This window comes from Stegastes partitus, unplaced genomic scaffold, assembly GCF_000690725.1.
Source record: "Stegastes partitus isolate 25-593 unplaced genomic scaffold, Stegastes_partitus-1.0.2 Scaffold1580, whole genome shotgun sequence".
Taxonomy (NCBI): domain Eukaryota; kingdom Metazoa; phylum Chordata; class Actinopteri; family Pomacentridae; genus Stegastes; species Stegastes partitus.
In genome coordinates, this window is record NW_007579311.1 from 27,920 (window position 1) to 38,597 (window position 10,678).

Below are 10,678 nucleotides of genomic sequence, written 5' to 3' on the forward strand. Positions count from 1 at the left end.
GTGCGTAAAAGTAGAATCTAGATGCGTGTTTTTAAAGCACACAGAGGGATATATGTGAATAAAAGTTGCTAAAAACTGAAGTTTTCCTAAGCTGAGGTGTCCCAAAGTTGAAAAGTGCGCCCCCTCCCCCCTCCTCCTGCTCTGTTCCCCCTGATTTGGTATGCGTTGGTCCCCACAGAGTTTGTATTGACCCCCGTCCATTGAGGCCTGCAGGCCCTCCAGTGCAGCTGTGTAGTGCTGTGCTGTGTTGTGTTGTGTTGTTGTGGACGGGACAGGCCCAGTCAGGACTGTGCAGCTCTCTCATACCACAGTGATCACAGCTCGAACCCCCCCTGCGTGCTCACTGTGGAATTCTCTTCTTCACTTCAATCAGCACACTTTGAGACGAGGGGGAGCCGCTCCTGTCCAGTTCATTAATAACTGGCTATTCCTCAGATCACAGGGTTTGATAGAGGGGGTCTGTTGGGTGGGAAAAGCCGGACCAAGTCTCGCCTCTCTGAATGCAGGAACTCCCACCATGATGTACCTGAGGGGTTATTGCAACCCAGCGGGGCTCCGTTCCCCAACAAGCTCTGGCTTTCTATGACACCTGTTGCTCTTGTTCAGGTGTTTGTGCGTGGACACCCAGTTTGGCTCATGCTGAATTTTTTTCAGCCTTTCTTTTTTTTTTCCTTTAAATGAGTTAAAAAGCTGAAAATGTGACTTTGCATGTTCACAACACCCGGCAGGATGTTTCGGCTTCAACGTGTTTTCAGGGAGTCATTAATCTCGGGTGTTTTCCAGTGTTGTGCTGCACTTTGCCAGCGCTTTGCAGACGCTGCCAATGTTTTGGTGCTGTTGCTACTGAGCTGTTTATACGTGGCTCCCTCACACTAGCGCCACCCTGCACTGCAACTGCAGAGTAGAGAGAGGGCAAAAGAAATGGGGACTCCCAACCTCACCCCCCCCTCAAAAAAAAAAGCCCTCCATGGTGCCCCTCCTCCCCCTCTCCCTTCCACCTCTCCATGCTGGGCAGGATGAATTAGCCCGGGGACAAAAGGCTTTGTGGGCCGGCCATGAAAGGCCTATTAACCATACTGCATCCCCCAGAGGCCCTGCCCGCAGGACACCGCCTCCCAGAATGCCACTCTCTCAGCAGGCCGCAATCCCAGCATGCACCGCTTCCCTTCAGCGCTAACCCCTGTCACCCCCAGGCCTCACTATAGAGCCCCACACAGATTGTCATGTAGATGATTATAAATGTTGTTATGAAAGTAATGGAGAGTGAGAAGCAGAGAAGGGGGTGTCAGCGGTGTGCGAGCATGTGGTGTGATTTGTGCATTTTACCAACAAAGACTCTGCGTTGGATGGAGTGACAGCACCGGGTGAGTTTTGGGTGTCGGCTGTCAGGTGTGAATTCATCTCCTTGTTGAAAGGTGCATTGTTCGTCGGTGAGTGTGTGCGCGGAGAGTATGAGGTGATTTCTAGTGTCTCGACTGTGCAACGCCGTCTCCTCTTCAACGTCCTGGCTCCATTGTTTAGCTGGGTGCCATGGCAACGACCCGCTCTCTCCCTCCGTCTCTGTATCCTGCTGACCTTAGCAGCTGTGTCACTTCCTCAGTGTGACAAAACCAGAATGAATCACACACACACACTTGTGTGCACACTTTGTGGTGCAAAGGTGTTCTAAATCAGCACACTTTCACTCTCACATTCATGAAAGAAAGACAGAAGAGGAATCATGTGCTCTCGCTTTCTGTTTTCCACCCTCATACTGTGTAATTATTGATCCGTGGTTTATTGGATGTGCTGTTTGTCAACAGAACAGAAAGTTATTGCTCTGGGTGATTGAATTCAAGTCTGCCTCAATACAAAAGTCAAATGTCCAGATGTGCAGTAGCTCATCACTCTAATCACTGACTGTGAAGTTACAATTTTCTAGAGCAACTCAAATGTAAAAGTGCCGTCATCTTGTTCTAAAAACTGTCCAGACAAACCTATACTGTAACATGTCAACAAGCACAGCTCTGCATCGGTCAGTGAAATGTGTGCTAGTGCTCAACTCTGGGAAATGAATTTAAACAGCATCTGCTATTTATCTGGAAATCTCACCAAGAGCAGACAAAGTGATTGCCTCTCTGAAAACAGAACTTTATCTCATTTGATTATAAACCTCTGTGCAGTATTGCTGCTTCAGACTCACAGATGTTACTCCGACTGTACTTCCTGGATTGTATTTAACCATCTTAAAGGTGAGGCAGGCCAGATTAACACCCTGGATAACTATATGGAGGTATAGTTGGACATTAAAAACAAAGATTTCTTTTTGGCTGTTTAACACTTTTTGTAGGGCGATATTATTGGCTGATCACATCAAATTTGCAATGTGATGCTGTTGTTTGTGTTTCTATTTCACACAATTATAAACCCAGAACAATTTCCTGTAATAATGCAGATTTTGTACCTCTAACAAGGTATATTTAGTCTACAAAGTTTTAAAATTCATAGTTTCCATAGTAGAGTATGTTATGAAACAGGCGAGCCAACTTTAACTCATATTTGGCTTATTACACCAGCACCTGGCCTGACACGGCTGCTTTTTGCACAAATACCTAGTAATAGATGGGAAACGGTTTGGTTTTTTGCAAAATGCTGTCTAAATTTCAGTTCTTAGCTAAAGGAACTTTATATCTGCTAAATTTCTGGTCTTTTTTGTGTAAAATCCCCCCCCCTTCAGGTTGTTGAAGTCTCATAATAGTTTAAGCTCAACTTTAAGGCTCGACACACTTAATGATTTTTAGCTGTTCCAAATGAAAGATGGAAAATTTGGGTGTGTCAGTCCATAACGGTGGACCAAAACATGGTCAATTAAAGCCAGTTAAGAGCTTTCATGAATGTAACAGGCATACGAGCTCATACTTACAGTCTCTCAACATTAACATTCATTGTGTAGCACTCTGTTGTACACGCAGAAACTGAAACAGCATTGACTAAAGCAGCATAAAATGGGCATGACTGTTTATTATGGGTTTCAGGAAGTGGCTGCCGGGATTATTGCTGTTCAACAATCTGACATTGACAGCGAAAATCTCCCATATATTCTATATGTTGCTGCTGCAGTCAACACCTGCTAATCAAAATATGATGGAAAATGATGCACAATAGCCGATAAAATGTTGCAAACACCATTTGAATAAGGTTTAAAATATTAGTTGTGCCGGTGCCACTGTGAGGATTCTCTTATAGTTCTGGCCTGAGCTTGTTTTTTTGTTATGCTGCATTTTAAAAACATCACTTTCAACGTAGATGGATGATGCAGACTAATGTCATGTCCATACTTGCAAATAATTTTTTGCATTACCGTTGTACCATTCTGCAAGATTCTACAAGATCACTGCTATTGCACAATGTACAGATGTATTTAGGATGAAGTTTGGTCCAGCGTCTTTTACATTGTTCTTGATAACAGGGAATAGTACATATGGACATGCAACTATTATACTAATATAGACTTGGGGGGAAAAAAATCCAAATGAAAGAAACTGATTTTTTTTCTTCATGAAAACAACAACAACCAATAAAGCTTAGTGGGAGTTTCGGGATTCATCATCACTTACAGGAGCTGTTTTCTGCATTAGCACCATGAGCCATGGTTGAGATCATTTAAAAAAAACAAAAGAAAACAATAGACACTCAAGCAACCAAGGCCATAGCCATGCAGTCAGCACTGCGGGAGGGGGACAATACCACACAGGAGGAACTTTTGTTTTTTATCTGTTTTTCAGTTTTTGCCCTTTCTCATTTTACTGTATAAAACGGCAGAGATTAGAGATTAATTAATTACAATCATAATCATATGAAGAGAAATGTATGCATTGTTATATGAAAGTAATCCCAGATATTAACACTACCTTTCCATGTATGTCCTGGATGACGTGAAGGGTTTTTACTTATACGCTGTTCGCATTATAATATCTGTAATACGTCCAATTTAACAACTGGGAACGTCAACGGATCTTAATTTTACACAAAGCTAGCAAGCGGAATATGATCAGAATGCATGAGCTGCTCATGACAGGAATTTAAAGAGACGATAATCATTCCGAAAATTATTATTTGCACTTAAAACTATCACAATCGGCATTGATGTTGTCTTTGTAACACTTATCTTACGTTCTAGTTTTCCACTTTTTATCACATTCGGAAGTAATGACCTAGAAAGAGTGTTTGACGTTCATTTTGCAGCAAAATACTACAACCACCACTAATAATAATGACAACATGTTAGGTCTAGTTATGGTTTTGTTTATATTTGTGGAGGAGCATGTGGATGGTGGTATGCCTGATGTGATTTTTTTTTAAATATCAATATGTGCAGAAGGGGGATGAATTTTACAAGACTGAGGGAGACATGTTCCCTGAAAATATAATTACAAGCCTGCAGATAACAGGTGTTTCTATGTAGCCGTCATAAAAGGCCTCTCTACTCATGGCACAAAATGCCATTACAGCATCTGAATAAAGGATTGAATGTAGCATGATGGGAGGTAGAGTCAACAGTACAGTGTCAGGAGTTCTACTTCCTGACGTTTTCTTTGCATGTATGACTAAAAATAACCCCATGTGAGCTGAAACACTGCAGAGCACATGTCAGAGCTGTCTGAGAGAGAGATTCAAAGCAGGGACGGGAGTCATCTGTTTTTTTGGGTTGTTTTTTTTTTTCCTTCTTCTTCTTTTCAAACTTTCTTTCCTCTGCGCCTAAATAAAAAAATCGCTGAAAGAGCTCATGGGAAAATGTCTTCATAGAGAATTGAATGATAGTGTTTTGTGACCTCTGAACTGCGACTTCATGGATATGATTTATGTGAAGTCCAGAGGAGAATAAAGTACACAAATCCTTTACTTAAGTAAGAGTAACAATACCAGCAGTGCAGTCCAAATTTTAATTGTAACTCTGTGACTTTGAAATCTAAAAGTATCTTCAGTGAGTCCATTCATTTTCCTGCATTTTGTCATTTTAAGTATAGAGCATCTGAAGCTACCTAAAGTGTGTGTTGATTTAGCTCAAGATGCTCAAACCACAGAAATACTATATTTTCAGCTTGAAATTACAGCAACAACAACAACAACAGTGAACTTTGTGGATAATTTCAGGATATTTCCAAGATTTTGCTACTGTTATGTTACAGTCACTGTTCTGTGAAAAACATGGGCCTCCAAAACTTGTTTAACACTGATAATCTTCTTAGGAAGTGACAGTATTTTCTCAACCCTTAAAGAAATATTTTGATATTTTGCAGAGAGTTTGATGTTAAGAATTAATTAATTAATCTGACTATTGTGTTTATACTGTCTTATTTGTGTTCGACTTTCTTATTTGTGTTTATACTTGGTTGTCGGAGGTCTTTATTTATGCCATCTTCCTTTTGCTGAAAGCCGAGACTTCCAACTGAAATTTCGTTGTGTGAATGGAAACGTATGCATAATAGCAATAAAAAGGATTCTGATTCTGATTCTACTATTCATACCTCACTCATATCTGTTCAGTCAAAACTTTTGCGCTGACTATGTGGCTCAGGTGGTAGAGCGGGTTGTCCTCCAATCGCAAGATTGGCGGTTCCCTCTACAGTTGACGTGTCCTTGGGCAAGAAACTGAACCCGAAGTTGCTCCCAATGGCAGGCAGCACCTTGCATGGCAGCTCTGTCGCCATTGGTGTATGAATGTGTATGTGAATGGGTGAAAGAGAAACACATTGTAAAGCGCTTTGGATAAAAGCATTATATAAGTGACCATTTACCATCTATGTGCCTTCACAGGGCCTCTTCAGCCTCTCTTGAGCCTCAAGCCTGGCCTGCAATCCTGCAGTTGTGTTGAACTATATCTTTTTTTAAATGACTGTTTTTGACCTAACATGTTTCTCACATTGAATTCCTGTGTCTCATTTATGCAAAATCAAGGTCACATATATGTAAAAATCTAACAAAGAATTACATTTTTGATGGACTGCAAAGTGGCTCAGTGGTTAGTACTGTTGACTCACAGCAAGAAGGTCGCCGGTTTACGTCCTGGTGAGGACATCCAAGATCTTTCTATGTGGAGTTTGCAGTGTGGGTTCTCCCCGGCTTCCTCTCACACAGTCAAAAAACATATTGAGGTTAATTGGTGATTCTAAATTGTCTGGTAGGTGTGAATGTGAGAATGTAAGTGTAGCCCTGTGATAGACTGGTGACCTGTCCAGGGTGTCCCCTGCCTTCGCCTTAAGTCAGCTGGGATAGGCTCCAGCCCCCCGTGACCCTAGTGATGGATGGATGTTCCATCCTGCTTCTCACTATGAGGAAGAATCAAAATCATCTGTACAAGAGCAGGATCAATGTTGTACGTGTTGCCTTCTGGGAAAAATACAATGGATATAATGACACATCTGAAAAATGAGCTAAAATCTGAATAAAATTTAGGCGATAGACCTGAAATACTGAATTGCAGCATACTGCGGTAGTTCAACAGGCTAAAATACAGTGACAGCTGAGCTGACTCCATGATGTAAAGCCAATAGATGTTTTTTTCCTTTGAAAAACTGTAGCTGAGACTATGTGTATGATGTAGCTGTGTTGATGTGATTGTCAAAAATGTATTGCACTGAGATTAATTGTGTAGTTTAACTAAAAAAGCATGCATGTCAGAAAACATGTCAAGTTCTCTCAGGGCTGTGCAACCCCTATGTGATGGACCAGTGTAGGATAAATACAAAGCTACTGGTGTTAGCTTAGCTTAGCATAAAACAGGAAACAATGGGAAACTTGTGACCTAAAGACTTGGCAAGAAAGCCAATAAACATATTTCCAAAAACTGCTTTAAAGTATTTTCACCAGACAGAACCAGAAGGTCATTTGTCAGCACTTTGAGCTTTACATAATGAACTGCTATTCACCTTAACTGTGTTGGATTTGCAGTCAAAGTAAACACATCAAATAAAGTAGATATCACACAAATATCACCAAGTTAAACCACTTTGACCTGCATTAGAAAAAGTAGCCACAAAAGACCTGTTTAGTTAATTTAATGTATCTATTAAGGACTTAACAATAATGTGCACAAAGTACTTATTACAGTTACCAGCAACAGTCTCAGAAGTTTTATTCCAGTGAATCATTACAATGACTAGATCATAGATATGTGTGTATCAACATGATCATCACTTTCTTCATGAGCCCTTAGTTATATACAATCATTTCTGTGCCCCTCATTAATAGGAATGCATCATACTGTGAAGTTATTAAGTAATCCCTCATTAGTCTTGCCTTTTTTATGCCCCGCTAGTTAAAGGAAAGGATCATCCTACAAAACCAACATGTAGTTTCTGGTTTTTACTGGAAATTTACAATTAGTTCCTTAATAATAAACCGGAGACAGCAGGCCTCTCACAAAAATGTAGTAATACCACTAATAATATATCATATTTTATGAGCTTATAGTTTGTTTTGCATGAAACCTGATTGTGCAAAGTAAACTTTTATCTACTGATAACTACAGCTGTCAAATAAATGTACTGAAGTACAATAAATCTGTTAGAAAATGTGTATAGTAAAGCACCAGTGGAAAAAAATATACTTTTCTCTTTCTTAGCATGCCTCCGCTGTACAGATGCAGTCTGAACTGTGCCTTCGGCTTCATAGCCAGACACTCAATCAAAACTTCTCAGTACAATTGAGGCAGAGGAGATTTATGGCATTTCTTCTTTTTTTTTTTTTCTTTTCAGATGTCTTCTCCAAAAGCACAAACGCACGCACGTGTGCACACGCGCACACAAAGAGGGAGCATCTTGTTCTTTAAAATGTGCATCGCTGCCTCGGGAGTTTTTCATATCCGGAGATTTTATTGTTCTTTTCCATTCTTACTGATGTAAAGCTTACTTTCAGAGTGTGTGTGTGTGTGTGTGTCGGAGGGATGTGGAGGGTAATAGGCTGTTATTGGTTCTCATTCCAGTGTGATTGTGCTGTTGAGACAGAGATCCAGGCTCAGGTGGGGTCAGACCTCAGGCTGAGTTACTGTGTGTGTCATGATGTGGAATGTGCTGTGTGACTGCTCTGATTAGATGTTGTTTTTCTTCTCAGAGGTAACTCAGATCTCCACTGAGACTATAAGACTATAATTTTCTGCAACTATTTATTTTATTTTTTTTATTGTACCGAGAAAGCAGTGATGCCATTTGTTTGCTGAGTTTCATTTGATTTATTTAATTTGCAGCATTCACTTATTTGTTCCAGAGGTTTTGCAACTTGACGTCTGTCCAGTACATCAAAGTGGCTTCTGCTCTCATCTCTGTAAAATAAAACCGTAAATCTGTAGCTTTCCCCGAAACCTCTTCCATCTGCTAATTGCTTCCACAGTGCAAAAGTTTATGAATCAATATCAGTTGGTTACTTAGCCTGACATGTATTTAAACCATCATTATAGAACAAACTGGGCTCTTCAGACGCAAAGAGGCATCAGTTTACTTCATATTTAAATAGGAGCAGAGTGAAAAAGTGTAAACTAAAGGTGAATATTTATTCTGCAAAGTCTGGAGGCCGAGCAGAAGGAGGGAGGTAAAGGGCAGAAGGTGTTATGTCAATATAAATGAATGCAAAACCCACAACAGCTTTACAGCTCAGCAGTATCTGTGTTTGGCTCAACTCAGCACATTAAATAGACATTTGAGGGCAAAAACTCCGAGCGTTGTTAGCGTCGAGATCTTGATCTTGCAATTTTTCCAGTAATTGTTTGCCCTCAGCAAACCCTCAAACATAACTAGTATGTTGCAACATGGAAAGAATCCTCTTACTGACACAATCTGACAGCGGCACGCCAGCCTCGCTCCATCTCACACTGCCTTCTTCTGTTTCAGGTTTTTTTTTTTTATCAGCACAGCCATGTGATGACTGGAGCAGTAAATATTGCCCAGCTCTCTGTGGTATTAAAGCTTAAGTGGCCTGCAGTCTGAAAGTTGTGACTTTACATCCCTGCTGGAGTGAAGTGTGAGTTTTGACTCGAACTCTAACTGTGTCCAGATGCAGCAGACAGTCCTAATTGGACCTGGAGCCAGTTAAATCCAAGACCTGCTCTGCTCGGCTCGGCTCATATAACTGCTTGGCCTGAGCTGCCCTTACAGTGCTTGGCTTTTTTTTAACAACAAACATTAATATCTGAGTGTACGGTCTGCTGTGCTGCTGCGTCTATACCTCATCTTGTTTTCGTTCTGTCGGCTGGCTCTCGAGGGAGGCGGATGAGGAACGGCCCATCGGAGGAACTGGATGGTACAAAGGGTTGGATAGTAAAGTTAAGTTATAGGACCTGAGCCGGTGCTGCTGAAAGGGTCAAAAGGTGGCATGAGAGCCGAGGTCGACGAGTGTACGCTGTATATCAGAGGTTCGGGAGTGAAGAGTAAAAGAGGGAGGAGAAAACATCCTGACATGGCTGCGAGTCTGACATTCCACCTTTTATCAAGCACCTGGTTTTATCATCCAAACCCTCCCTGCATATGGTTTTATTTGGATCTGTCTCTCTATCACTCCCCCATCGTTTCTTGGACTTCCCTCTTTCCCTCCCATCATCCATCTTGGCTTTTTTCTGCTTCTCCTCCCTTATTTTGACTCACTTTTTCACCCCCTCCTCTCCCTCCTATCATCTATCTACCATCCCTCCCTCTTTCCATCTCTCCTTCTCTGACTTCCTGCTTTCCAGCCTGCCAGACGGTCATAATTAACGAGGAAAACGATAGTCCCCCCGGCCCTCGGGAGCCCTCTCCACTCACTGCCCTGAGAGAGAGAGAGAAGGAGTTTGTGTGTGTGTGTGTGTGTGTGTGTGTGTGTGTGTGTGTGTGTGTGCATACACAGATCCCTGTTTCCCCCCGTACCTCCAGACTTGGCCTATGGTCCCACTCCACTCAATGCGTCTTTATGTTCAGTGTCAGCGGTGAAGCATGATCTCACCCCCTCCAAAAAACACACCAAATGACTTACAGAGACTCCCAAACACAGGCCGCAAACATGGAGCGGCCTACTATCCAAGAGCAATAACACACACCCACACACACATATATACAAGCCGTCCGCTGGCAGCAACTCTCATTATGACTAATTCTGACGAGAGCAGGAGAAAGTAAAGAAAGTGAGAGAGAGCGAAGCCATGAAATAAAGCCGCTTGGATCTTTGCTTGAACAGAAACTAGACTGTGTTTTTTTTTTCACTCAGTATTAAGTGATTTCTTATGTCTGACTCACATGTTGCAATAATAGCATCAATAAATCACAAAACAGCATCCAAACAGAGCAGAGTTTTCTTTATGAGCGTACCTGTCCATATATTTACATGGCTGTGTGTTTGTGTGTCTTCGTTACCCTCTTGCCTTGGCATGCCACCTCCCTCCCTCTCTCCCACCCCCGTCTCTCCTCCTCCTCCTCCTCCTCCTCCCTCAGTGCTGGGAGGCAGATCCCAGATCAGAGGGCAGGGAGCCTGATAAGGAGCTGCACTGATGCTATCTGTCAGTCACAGCCAGAGGGCGGGGCTCAGAGCCAGGAGGTCAGGACTCTCACGGGTCCCTCGACTCTCCCCTCCTTCCTTCTCCAAACAAACAAGATGCTTTCACATACTGGCAGGGGGTGGACACAAAAACATGAACACCTTACACGGTGCGTCAAGCTGTTCGATGCTAACAAGCTCA